The following is a 12372-nucleotide window of genomic DNA, read 5'->3' on the forward strand; positions in this document are numbered from 1 at the left end:
CCTTTTTTTCACTTCTTATCATTTATTATTTTGTGCCTATATACTTTTTATTAATTTGATGTTGCTTAGTTTTTTTGAGTTGGGATACATTTTAAAAAAATAATTTCACTTCTTAAACATTATAAGACAAAATCTAATAAAAAGTGCGTGGGTTAGTCAGCTTTAATTTAAAAAAAATCAAAAATTCCATAATTACACTCTTTCGGTTAAAGATATAAGTAGCGCAAGTTGATGATGGTTTGATCTGGAAATTATGGCTAGCAGACGCAGACACCGAAACAACTGCAAATTGTAGCAGATGAAAATGGGAAAAGGGGTTGTGGGCAACCAACCGGGAGCGAAATATTTTGCATAAGCGTGGCTCTCCAAATTATGCCCCATTTTGTGGCTGAACATAAATAAAGCAATAAAAGGGGCGCATAAAAATGGAAACAACATGGCAAAAAGAAAGAAAGAAAGAAAGACCTTAAGTAAACGAAACGAAGACAGTTCGATTTATATTCATAATTTACTAAAAGGGTGCCCGTTGTGTTGTTTAAATGCTTGGACATAAATGCGATACTTAAATGTATCTGAATATAGAAGACATGCAAATTTTTCATATTTAAGCGAAGCCTACACAAAATGCAATTTGTAAAAAGAAAATCATCAAAAAATTTAATTAAAAATTGCTATATCTAGAATTATTGTTATTTAAATGATAACACTTAACGAGTGAAAGCTTTAAGAATTTATAATTAAGCCTATTTGCTGCAATACAATAATAATGCATGTATGTATATATGTATAAATTTAAATTTGCCATATGACCTTATAATTTACAGCACTGTGATATTTAGTTTCGGGCCCTAGTTATAGGAATACGATTATTATTTAAATGCCTGACATTTAAAACTTAAGCTGTATTTTAAATGTCATGATTGCTTTCAGCTGTTGTGGCAATTGTGCAATTGGAAATTTCACACTTTGGCAGCTGGCACAGCGAAGGTAATTCAATCCAAAATTTCATTCCGGCCTCCCCGTCTGCACACTTCCCGCCGTCAGTACACGCTCTCAAGTCAATTTGCCATATCATTTGCAGCAGTCGAATTGCCAAGGCAAGCTGTCTACTGCCCCGGCTCTCCTGTCCCGCTTGTGTCCCTGTCCATTACCCAGTGGGGGCAGCTGGCCATATATTTTGGCCATTATTGCTTTTCAATATGTTTGGTACACGTTTCAAGGCAAAGTTGATGCAAGAGGAAGCACGCAAGCAAGCAGGAAAGTCGCAAAATGTTGTATACGAGTATGTTTGGCATTTGCCCAGCTCGACTATCTATAAAGTTCAAGGACAATTATATGTGGTAATGAACGAAAGGTTTATTTTCATTTTGTCTTAAAACATTTATTTTCATTTTATACCCTGTGGGTAAGAGAACTATTGAAGAAAAACTTCACAATGACTTTATTGAACATCATCATATGATGAAGGTATATGGTCTTTCATATATATGATCAAATAGTATTTTATGGGTTTGAGTAGGAATACTTTTAAGCGCGCCTTATAATAACAGGATAATTCCTTGTTCGGGAATCTTGACTAGGTCGCACCTCATGCGCCTGGCAAAATAGCGTTTGTTCGAAATGTTTTTATTTTGTTTTATATTATTCATTCCCCCTTTTATGTCCTATAATAATATTTATAATACTTACAAATTGACTTAACTATTGACTACTTATTGAAGTATGAACATAGCTTTATTTATTATACGTACTTATAGCGCGGAAAACATGATAAAGCATAAAGAACTTAGTTAAACTCGGTCTTCCCTTAGGTGTATTAAGTCCTTTGAACTTTTCGGCTGTTGCCCAGGTGTTGTCGGCTTGCTACCAGGTGATTTTCATGTCGTTGCAGTCGGTTGACTTGCTGAGGACAGAGTTTTAAAATCGAACCCCTGACCTAAATATTGTATAGAATGGAAGCATCATATGCAAACTGGAAATATATTTTTGATAAGCGCAGCTGCTCACGTTGGATACATATGATGGGTATTGATTATAATTACTGAGAATGTTGTACAGCGCATTGGTGCGCAGTTTTTATGACAGCCAAAATGGCGTTGAGCGAAACGTCTTTATGCGCCGCAGCCTACAAGTAGGCAACGAAACAACGTGAACAAATTTAACGGTTATTTGTTATTATTAACGAGCAGGTGCTCAACAAGATGCGCGCCGCCACAGCCTAAAAATAAAATCCAAATGAATGACGCAGATTTTATGAAACGTTGCGCAAGCAGACACTGCGCGTCAGTGACAGAAAGGGGAAGAGGAAAAGGGGAGGAAAAAGACAAGCTGAGATTCCACCTTTACCGAGTAGCGTAAACAAGCAAACTCGTTTGGCGCGGAAATGCAGCTGTGCTAAAAGGGAAAAACTGCTGCGCAAATGCGCATTTAATTGCGCACTCAATGGGAAACCCTAAAATGGAGGCCACAGTATGAAGGCGGGATGCCAACCGAGGGACAGATATAGACAAGGGAGCCAGCCAAAGCCTTGGCAGCTGTGCGGCGACGCATTTTTTTGGTCATTTAAAATGTTGAATGGCCAACTGAATAAACGTTTCCATTTACCAAATGGCTTTCATTCTCTACTAAAAAAATTGTTATGGCCATTTGCGGTTTTCGTTTCAACAGCCAAGTTAAAGAATTTTCGGAAAGCCGAGATTGAAATTACCTTCAATTTTAAGATAAGTTAATTTTGCAGGAAATATGTAATCCTCTACTTGAAAGCTTAAGAGAAGATTAATATACATATATAAATTAAATTTTGAATATTAGAAAAATATATTTATTTAATATTTACTATTAAAGAACCCACTATTGAAATCTTTATGTGCTTATTGTTAATGTAGTTAACAATATCTACAGTCTCTTCACATGCCTTTTTAGCTCTAGGTAAGGCAAAATAAAAAATAATTAATTAAATGCCTTAGTTTGGTCCAATTTGTAATTACGTTTAAAAATTTCAAATAATTGAATACATAAATAATTTTAATAACTTGTAAATCAATTTGATTTGTAAAGCTTTGTAATTACAAAAGTATAAAATGGGCTTACAAATGTACGCAAAAATTTATTTGTGACTACAATTATTTGCATGTATAATTTAGTTTAAATTGAATTTAGTGCATTGTTATTTATTGTCACGAGCTTAAGCTTTTAATCTCATTCAAATGAAAACAGGCAGTTAACATATTGATCTGCTTTCTAGAATTATACTTTTTGAAAAGCAGCTGTTATGAAAATCATAATAAGCTTATAATAAAAACTATTAATTGGCAAAAGAACTTTGGCATACAAAACATATCGAATTTGTGGACTCCACTCATCGGAAAAATATCCAAAAATTGCATTTACTATAATGATTTCTTCGCATATCAATAGCTAAGCGTATCATATCATAAACTTAACTAATAGCTTGGCAGTTATTAAATCTGAATCACCTTTTAAGAAAATATATTTTTTTTACTTTCGGTCCCATATACTAAAATTCTGAAATAAGCCATAAGATCAACTTTATTTATAGTTAATTAAAACGTAAAGCAACCGACTTCCATTTAATTTTGCCCCACATCCAGCTAGAATGGCCAGCCATTATCAAGAGGTGCACAAGTTTTCAGAAAATGCAGAATTTCAAGTTATGAAAGGCGCAAAGTTTTTACCTTTTGAGCGGCTTTCAGCGAACAGCGTCAACAAAAAGTTTCAGCTTGGTTGCATTTTTGCAGCATCTTTTATCGAGCAGCGGCCTGTTGCATGTTATGTTACAACGTGCCAGCAACAACCAAACCACCACCTGCCGCCAGCTCCAATTCCTTTGGCCTGCAGAGACAGGTTGCCATGCGTTTGACAAACGCCCCCATTGACGTCATTAGAGCTAACCTGTGGCAATTCACTGCGTTGGGCCCCAGGTGAACAAGGGAGGCGGCGACAAGGTGGGCGGGTGGCCAGGTAGCCAGGTTGGCCGGTTGGCAAGTGTTAAGTTTGGGGCATCGTCAGCAGCTGCAAAATGCTTTTGAAGCTTAACTCAGCGAACCAGTCGTCAGTCGAATAGAGCCATTGAAGCGTGCCAAGGACATGCGTATGCCAGGCCTCTGATCCCCCGTTCACACATAGACCCGCGTCCCAGTTCTCGTGCCTGTCCATTGTATTCAGCGCCAGTCGATATTGCACAATTTCGATGGATTTTGCATTGATGTTGTTCTTGCTTCTGTTTCTGTTGTTGTTGCTGTCGCGTTTTGTTCGCGCACAAGTCGAAACACAAATGCATCGATGCTTTGTGTCGTTGACCAGAAAGAAAAAACTGTTGGCCCAGCAGATTAATGAAATTGGGTTTGGCCAACAGTTAGCGCGGCAGCTAATTGATTAATCAACAAAGTAGACTTCATGTTTGTCTATAAACCTTGCTCATATGCCAATCAAAAATATTTGCATATGTAAGTTGAACATTTAAACAAGAAGCTAGCAAAGAAAGTGGGGTAAGTTGTTCATGTCGAGTCCAAATGTATCAAAATGTACCAAATCTCAGCAAACAAAATTGTTCATCATAAAAGGAGAATATTAGTCGATTATATTATATTATAGTTCGAAAATTTCTTGATTCAAAAAACTGACTGCTCGTACGCTATTTCATTTACAATTACAATTAATAACACAAGAAAACAGTTCTTCAAAAATGTTTGTATTTTATAAGTCTAATTAATTAGAGAATTAATGTAGAAACAATGAGCAATGAGCAATGATAAGGAAGATGGTTAAATTAAATTTTAATACATACATAAAAAACTGTGAGTTGATGGATCCGTTAATTACGTATATTTTTGCTACAAATCCAATGATAAGACGAAAGAGTTCTCTACTTTAAAGTGCCCAACTTTTAAATACCCTGTACCCAAAATGCTTTAACAACTAGACGCATGTTTATTTATAAGCATGCAGACAACATTTCGGCTTGAAAATGTATAGAAAAACCGCAGCTTACATCTTACAGATCAATAAACATGTACTTTATGGGCTCGGAAACGTGTCCTTTTGGTGGTTACGAACAGCTACATAATAACATCCTACCTATTTAATGGTTACGGAGTATATAAGGGCTGTCAAATTCTCTATCTTATATTTTGTGGGCTTTTCTTGTTGACAGATCTCTTCGTTTGCGTCTATGTGCGAGTAAACACATTAGTTTTCATGGCGCCAGCGCTCGTAAAAAATTATTATTAAACATTTGCACACCCATCAAAAAAAATCTGCACGCTGAAAATACCTTTGTTTGCTGTTGCTGCCAGCTTGGACACCCGCTGCGCTCGTTTTGTCTTCATATCAATTACCCGACGCAGAATCCAGCCGCGCGTGGCCCATAAAATGTGGCCAAGGGGTAGGTGCCACAAATGAGAAAATGCTAGGAAACCATAAATATATGAAATATTCTTTCTGCTTGGCCATGATGCAATCAGGCGGCTTTGCGTTGACCGAAATAAAACAATGAGTCAAATGATTACAAAAGCTGCAGCCAATGCCATAAACCTTGTGGGACCACAAACCTTATTTCTGAGTCAATTGCCCAAATGCAAAGTCAATTAACCAGAAATTTTAAGCTCCGTTCAAGTGATCAACTGCATCGATGCGTTGCTTGTTGTCCAATCCTTTCGGGTTCATGCAGCATGTGAGGATGAAGACAACAACTCTTCAACATCAATTAGGAAATCAATTTTGTGGTTTGCTTGTGTCAGCAGTTGTGTGGGAAAAACGAAAATTGAGCTTAAGACCATCAGGTGTATTAAAACCCCACCCAAATGTCCTGGGGCGTTCTGTGCTAGCATGCATGTGACATTTGTGTATGTGTGTGTGTGTGTGTGTGTATGTGTAGCTTTAAATTCGAAGAAGACAGCACAAGTTCTGGGTCACTTGATTTACAATCATCGAAATATGCAATTGCCAATTGCCAATTGCAATTTATTGAAACAAAAGCTATTTTGGCAACCAGTTATCGCCCACAAGGTTGGCCAAACTTCTGCAGTTCTCTCAATGGCCAAATAAATTATCAAATACTATTTAACTAAAACAAGAAAGGCGAAATTAGATTTTTGTAGAAGGTCTTCCACAAGGCACAAGGACACATTTTTGCCATTTGCTTGAATTGGCTAAAGTAAATTGTGGTAAACCATAACGCACGCATGTATTAAATAGCTATAATATATGCATGTAAAACTTATTTGAAAAGGTTAACCAGCTTACTAAAAACCACATAAAAAGGCCATCAGAACGAGCAACAGGACATGGCTGACCGGAGCTCAACATGAATACACGAAAGGAATGTACTTAAACTGTGTGGGACTTTTTCACATATACATATATATATATATATACATATTATTGTATACTATGTACCAGTATTTGTTAATCATTTATTTAGTTGGAAACCGCAAGCTGTTAGAAGCAGTTGACTTCTTGACATATGTGCATACTCAATTTGTTGTAAATGGAAAATTTTTGGTGCGATCTAATATGCACAGGTTGATGAAGCTTCATAAATAATGTTATGATTGCACTGGCTAGCAATGTTTAAATTTTTGAATAAAAGAAGAGAAATAATTTAGGTTCAAACATCAGTTATTTATGACAACAAAGATTTGCCTTTGTTCTTTCCCTCTTTATAATAAAACATTAAACCAATATTTTTCGTAGGCGTTCAATATTTTTTGATTTTAATCTGAAAATATGCGTCAACTATTTTATATTTAAATCCGACACAAAAGTTGTTAAAAGTATCGTATGCTCAACATAATTAATATAGATAAAGTTGCATCAATCCCGGAATTCTTAATTTACCCTCTTTTAAGAGTAATCTGACTTAATCTTAGCAAAAATATCTAATTCAAGTGTACAACTGGACTAAATGTCAAACTCAGTCAAGCTATTAATTACATATTTTTAGTTCGGCTCTTGAAATTGGATCTTCTTATTCATTTCAATAGAAAAACTATACCGCCGGCAAATGAGATTTATTCTACGTAAATTGCGTTTATTTTTATTTACAATAAAAATATTTATGTGGTTAGTATACCATTTTTAATAAGCATCTATATTTATGTGCATCGGGCACATGTTAATACAAATAACATATTTATAACTTATCCATTTTAAAAGTTCGTCGCTTGATTTAAAAGTTAAGTTTTCAATTGCCATAACCATTCTCACGCTTCATTGTCAATGTCATAAATTTGTTACGTATATAAGAAAGTGTAGCATACTTTTTAGCGCGTGTCAACGCTGCGTATACGCAACATGCAATTTATGTGCTGGCAATGGCAGTTGAACAAGAAGCAAGTACATTGTGTATATAAACATACACATATATATACAAATTTATAAAAGTATATACATACATATATGAAGTAAATGTGCGTGAAGGCAAGTGGCTCAGTTCTGGCACGTACTAAAGCAAGCGTGTAACTAGCAGGCGAGTGTGCACATGCCCATGTGTGTATGTGTGTGTGTGAGTGGGCGTTTAGAGGGAGTGTGTGGGTGGTGGCGAGATGGGGCTGAGGATGGTTAGAGCTGCCAAATCAGCAGCAAGGCAAAGAAATGCCAAGCGCAAAACGCGGCGACAACTCGAAAGCGCCAGCCAAAGGTCACGAACACAACCTTTTGGCAGCTGCAACAGCAGCCATGGAAAAAATTATTTTCCTTGCTCGCTGGCTTTTTTTGCGCTTTGCATCAGCGATTTTCACTCAACGCTGATAGTTGAAACGGCTGACTGGCTCACTGGAGGCTGCTGATGAAGGTAAAGTGCCGCAGCCCACCCCAAAAGTGATGACTGAAGGACACAAAAACGACGGTCGAAAACATTTTAAAGAGAAAGAACTTTTGCTGCGGCTTATATTTGCTGCTTTGCTGCCTGCAGCAGGGGCGGGCCTCATGAAAATCGTGGCCATTGATTAGTTACACACTGGCGGGGGCGCAAAGGAAGCAGAAGATGAAGTAGACGACAATGCTCAGCACTCTAAATTCGAAACACAAAGAACAGCACATAAAAATAAGTTGGGCATTTTGTTTTATTTTTTGTCATCAAGAGCTAAGAACATAAAGCCAAAATGGCGGCAAGTTTTTGTAAGGCATAAAATACGGTAAGCTATTTGCGAACATTTTTTTTTGCCAGGAATTCTGTTCTAAGCCACAAAGCAGATGATCATAACTATTAAAGGTATGATGAAGATGTGATGCTCTTTCGGGTAGATAAACTTCAAAATGAAGAGACAACAAATTGAAAGCTTCTTTTTTGCTATTTATGCTATTTGCGAATATGTTATTAAAACTAGCAAGTACTCAAATATATATAGATAAGTGAAGTGATCAAGTGAAAACGTCTCGATTAAAATATAGAAAAGCAATATATAAAAGTAGTCTGCCCTCAATAAATATGATACACTAACATTGTTGAGGGAAATACTTCTTCAGAAAGAAAAATTAAATCAAATTAATAATATTAATTGTAAATTATTTAAATGAATATCATGACTTAAAAAATGAAAACAAAGCAAATAAATGTACTCTTATTAGTTAGATAAAAAATCGAAGCGTATAGCAAAAAATTTGACTATTCCATAATACTACAGAAAAGCCAGTTGCACTCGTTGTAAGTGTAGAAGAAACAAACACATGGTAGTGTGCATAAATAAACTAATGAAAAGGACTTGAAAAGCCGCTCAAACGTTAAATTGGCAGCATTCTCTCATTGGCAGGGAGAGAGAGAGAGAGAGAGAGACTGTAAAGTAGTAACCCGAAAAACCACAAAACCACAAAACTGTGCCTTACCTTTAACATCTATATTTAAGCCACAAGCCGGGACTGTGTGTCATAATAGCTTACATTTATCTTGTGCCAAATATACGAATACGTGTCTGGCATTTTCAAGGTTGCCTTTTAATTCCATCGCACAACCACACGCACATTCAATCCGAAACATGCATTTACACGTATGCATAGCATGCGTACACCTTATATGTGTATATATATCATACGCAAATATCTAAATGATAATACCGCACTTCATATTTGGGGTCCTTGATGCGGTTGAAATGGGATGTGAAGGACTTATGTGCCCTTCATTTAACAAAATATTTAAATATGGTGAACACGTAGACATTATATACACGTGCTTCTATATGTGCTTTGAGAGTGTTTTATGTATATATTTGCAAACCTATAGTTACATATAGAAATATATGTATATATATACCTATATACACGTTTGATTTATGCGCCTTTAGATTCTTCTATTTTGGCACGCAACTCAGGCCGACATAGACAATGCCAGAAAGAAAAAGAAAAATAAAAGGAAAAACTGAAATGAAACTGGAAAAAACACGACACATTTTTGACAACAGACAACAGCAACGTGGCGCCAGATTTGGCTATGTGTCGCCCCATGGGAGTCCCTTAGACATTTTTTACAGAAATCCACACAAAAAATATACAAAAGCAAACGGCCGGAAGTTTGTTTCTCGGTGTGTGAGCGTGTGTGTATATGTTTTTATGCATTTGCCAGGATTGAGAAGAATTGAGCGTAAAAAACTTAAACAATTGTTGAATCTAAGCCAAAAATAGTTTAAATTCTTTTAGCTAACGTTAACCAAAATGTCCTGCATAACAAAAAAACAACATTTGTCAGGCTTTTGCGAATATCATTAATAAAGAGCATTTGCGATTTGTTATTTTTAATATAGTGCATTTCCTAATTTTTCTAATATTAAGTATACGCAAGAAGTTTAAGGAGTCTGAAAATGTTCTTCCTCTTTAAAATTTGTAAGCTTGAGATTTGCTAGCTAGAAAAAAATCTTCAAAAATATGTATAATATTTTCCTTGCAGACTATTTTTGTATAATATTTTCCTTGCAGTATAATATTTTCCTTGCAGACTATTTTTATTTGTTCAGAGTAACTCTCAGTTTTTTTTATATTTGTTATTAGTTTTTAGAGCGAAAGCGCATTTCTGGAAAATTATTAATATTTATATTTTCCTTTGGGCAGACTATTTTAATTTATTCAGAGTAACTCTCAGTTTTTTCATAATTTTCTTTTTTAGTTATTAATGCGAATAAGCATTTCTGGCAATTTCTTACGCCAGTGAAGTTGAAGACTTGAAGCAAAACTTTAGCAAAATTTAAGAGCTTGGAGAAGCAAAAATAAGCTTATATATTGTTATATTATATACTTATTTTCTAATGAAATGCATTTGCAAAAAGCTTCCCTACGATTACCTGATTTACACATTTATTAAACCATTTGGTGGCCGCAACAGGCCCTTTTCTTAATCTATGACCTATTCATAATAATAAGTATACGAGAGAAAAACCATATCCGTACTCATTAAAATGCTCGGTATAGGAAAATCATTGTCTACTTTCTATGCAGCATCATAAATGCTACACTTTATTGGTTCGGGCGAGAAAAGAAAGAACGAAAATTTCCTTTTTCTTGGCATAATTTCAATAAATACTGTTCAACTTTTCCAACGATGTGCCAATGATAAAGTGCCAATGGGAATGGGCGTTGGGGCGTGCACGCATATTTTTCCTTAGCTCAAGAGGCTGTTTAGCTGCACCTTTTCGCTTTATTTTCCTTATATTACTCAGAGAAACTCTCGTAATCATTACGAGCCAGCCAGCTGTTTGCCCTGCCACGCGCCAAGCCCGAATTTTTATCTTTTGCATTTTTGCCCATTGAAGAAGGCGCAGGACTCGCAGCTGAAGGCGCCTTCCACGGCAGCTGAGCAATTTTGGGGCTTAACCTTGACTCGCTTACGGCATACACGAGCGCGCACACTCAAAGTGGGCGTGGAGCCTCCCCCAGTGTCCTGGTCCTCGTCTCGGCTCGTCGCTGGCAGCGCCATCTTGACGAATGCCGCCTGTTGTCATTGGGCTTGGGCGCCTAATCTTATCTGTTACTTTGGGTTGCCAGCCTGCTGTGTGTGTGTACACCCGACTGCCGTTTTAGGTCGTCTCCTGAAAGTCATTTAAAATTATGTACATCAAGAATAAGCAGCAGGAAAAGCTTTAGCTTCGCCTCAGCAGCAGCCTCGCAGCAGCAGCAGCAGCAGTCCAGTCGCAAGAATTCTTTCTAATTTAGTCCACGCGACTTTTATGACTTTAATGGCCCACCACTTTGACATGGACCCCGGACCCCCAGCCATGTTGACTAGCGCCTGGGGATTTGTCATTAGGTATTTTTGTTGTTGTTGTTGTTATTCTGGCTTTTGCCGCCTGTCTCTGGGATTAGGTAAGTTTTCTGCCACAGCATTGATTTATATTTTTGCACATTTTTATGACGCTTCTTGCTGTGCTTCAAGTACAAACGCCGCGGCTATTTATAGTTTATTTTTATGGCCACAAGGGGACAACATTGAGCCGCATTTTGACAGTTCCGGCCCGCAATTGGTCATATAATATTCGAAACATTCTCAGCTGGGTAGGCCAAAAGGAGCTGAAATTTAGGGTGGTTACCAGAATGAAAAAAAATCGAATTGGAACATGGCCTTATTTCTTTGCATATGACATAATGAGCCTTGCACCGAAGTTTTGCGTATAGAATATGAAATAAAAGTTGCAAATTCTTAGAGTAGAGTAAGATGGACTTGATGAGTGTGTCTTAATTATTCCATGTCCACACTTGCACACGTCGTTTTTATTTCGGAAGGCATTTCCAAACAAGTCATTTTATTAAAATATGACCTGGACTAAAATAATCATACCAATATTTATAATACCACCACAATGCTGCTCACATAAGTAATTACACCTGTTCATACCCTTGCATAGAGTTATGCTCCTACCCTATAATGTGCATATATTTTACTTTCAAATTATTCTTTCAGTTTTGAACGGTTTTATGGACACTAAACGGGGATTCGCAACAGATTTACTATTACTATTTTCAAAATGCTACTCACACTTATTTAAAGTCTTACTGGCTCGTATTAAGCATCGACTGCCAATAAAATTCTTTTAAGAAAACATTAGGTTTTCGGCTAAGCATAGAAATATACGGAATTTACGTCTAGATAGTTACTGTGATAAAAGCATGTTACGCTGCTTGTTGGAAAATATAATTTTTTTCAATTTTGTATTTACAATTACCCATTTTATTTCAATTAATTATCCGTCTTACTTCCATCTAGATAACTTTAGATTCTGCTTATGGCAAAACATAAATTACAATTCAGGCCTCGTCGAATCGGTTTGATTCAAAACTGATTGTGTATTTTAGTTTCTCTTATTGTGCCACTTGTTAGAGAATAGTTCAACCCGGGTAATTAATAAATTTGCATTTTAATTCAGATTAATT

This window comes from Drosophila virilis, chromosome 4 (genome assembly GCF_030788295.1).
Source record: "Drosophila virilis strain 15010-1051.87 chromosome 4, Dvir_AGI_RSII-ME, whole genome shotgun sequence".
Taxonomy (NCBI): domain Eukaryota; kingdom Metazoa; phylum Arthropoda; class Insecta; order Diptera; family Drosophilidae; genus Drosophila; species Drosophila virilis.